Source organism: Gopherus flavomarginatus, chromosome 7 (genome assembly GCF_025201925.1).
Source record: "Gopherus flavomarginatus isolate rGopFla2 chromosome 7, rGopFla2.mat.asm, whole genome shotgun sequence".
Taxonomy (NCBI): domain Eukaryota; kingdom Metazoa; phylum Chordata; order Testudines; family Testudinidae; genus Gopherus; species Gopherus flavomarginatus.
In genome coordinates this window covers 88,054,087-88,056,019 of record NC_066623.1, presented here as the reverse complement: position 1 = coordinate 88,056,019, position 1,933 = coordinate 88,054,087, and positions in this window count along the sequence as shown.

The following is a 1,933-nucleotide window of genomic DNA, read 5'->3' as shown; positions in this document are numbered from 1 at the left end:
GACCTGTTGAAGTTTTTCTTTACTTCAGGGAAATTGAGTCTGTACTCACCAGGGAATTGGTGGGAGGAAGAAATCGGGAAGATCTGTATGTTGGATTGCTAGCCTGATTTTGCATTCCCTCTGGGGGAATAGGAAAGTACTTTTTGTTTCCGGGATTGGGAACAGAGAGGGGGAGTCTCTCTGTGTAGTTTCACAGAGCTTGTGTCTGTGTATCTCTTCAGGAGCACCTGGAGGGGGGAAGGGAAAAAGGATTATTTCCCTTTGTTGTGAGACTCAAGGGATTTGGGTCTTGGGGTCCCCAGGGAAGGTTTTTCAGAGGGACCAGAGTGCCCCAAAACACTCTAATTTTTTGGGTGGTGGCAGCAAGTACCAGGTCCAAGATGGTAACTAAGCTTGGAGGTTTTCATACTAACCCCCATATTTTGGACGCTAAGGTCCAAATCTGGGACTAAGGTTATGATACCTCCTGCTTGTTCATTGCTGTTCCTTCAACACCTCTTCCCTTCTGCCCTGATTTACACCATGTGTCACTCCATTGAAGTAGCTGCACAGAGTGTAAATCAGAGTCGACGATCTTGTGCCTTGACCCAGCAACACATTATAAGCACATACTTAACTTTAAACATGGGAGCATCCTAAGCATCTAATTAATTTTGCTGGATCAGGGCCTTGGTGTAGACGTTTGCACTCATTATGCACACCAGCTGAATGCCAGATTCGTGCAAGTTACACTACTGTATTCTTCACACGTTTTCTAATTGAGAAGTGCCTCACAAAATCACTGATGCCTCTGCTGCCATTGGCTTTTAGCCAGCTCACTACACACACTTGCTCAGCAGCAGCACAACACTCAGCCAGCAGGGGACCTCGGGGAAGAGAGCGTGCCTCATGCTCCTCTACAGTGACCATGTCATCCAATTCAGGAACAGCAGTTTTTGATCCTGGCACATGTAATGGCATATGTGGCTTGGGATATTAACATTCATGAAGGCATGGTAGGGCAAGGCAACCAATGTTAAAGTCTCAAAGCTATGTGCCAAGGTAAGTAACAGATTCTATCCTAATGCAATTAAGGAATGATAATCAAACTATAGGAAAATAGGGAGCTGAGAGGGAAATGCAGCCCCATGCTGGCAAGTTAATGAATATTTAGAGTCAGAGAACAGATAGTTTGGAGGGGGATGAGAAAGCAAGTTGTGTGAATTAGGACTCTTGTTGTTGCTATTAATGATCTAAGAGATAATTATGGGTATTATGCAGGTAGACTGGCAATGGATTGGCCTAAATCTGTGCCACTTTCAAATTGCCATCTTCATCTTGGCAAGAATTAATTTTAACAACAACAAAACCGCCAGATGATTTCTTCACTGTCAGATATTTTTCATCTTCTACAGGGTTGTGGAAGATTCTTATTAAGAAGGGGAATTTGGGATTTTTGCCTTCTTTTTAAATTTGGATAAAATCTCTGAGAATTTTTGCTCTTTGGTTAAACTCCTAATTTGTGGGTTGTCTAACTGCAAGGAAATATAAGGAAAACCAATATGAAGATTTTAAATATCCACTTGACACACACACACATCCCAAAATCCTCCATTCCTGGAGTCCCAGTCTGTCTTTCTTATAATAATTTATTGCATGATCATAAGTGTATTTTAAATAGTTATAGTAAAAATAACTTATACAGTGCTAATGTACTAGGTTGTTTACAAGTAAAGAGTAAATTAGGTTCCCTGCCCCTTAATCAATGCTTTAAAAATTAATGCAACATGGAGGAAGTCTCCTTCCCAACTAGTGAGTCTCAGATGTAGGTCTGCATATTTTTATCGAGAGGTCATAGTGACAGTAAAATCTTGATTGCTACTCTTGCTCTGGAGTTATGGACTACAGCTCCCAGCATGCCACACTACCTGACAGATTGTCTGTGATTGGCCAG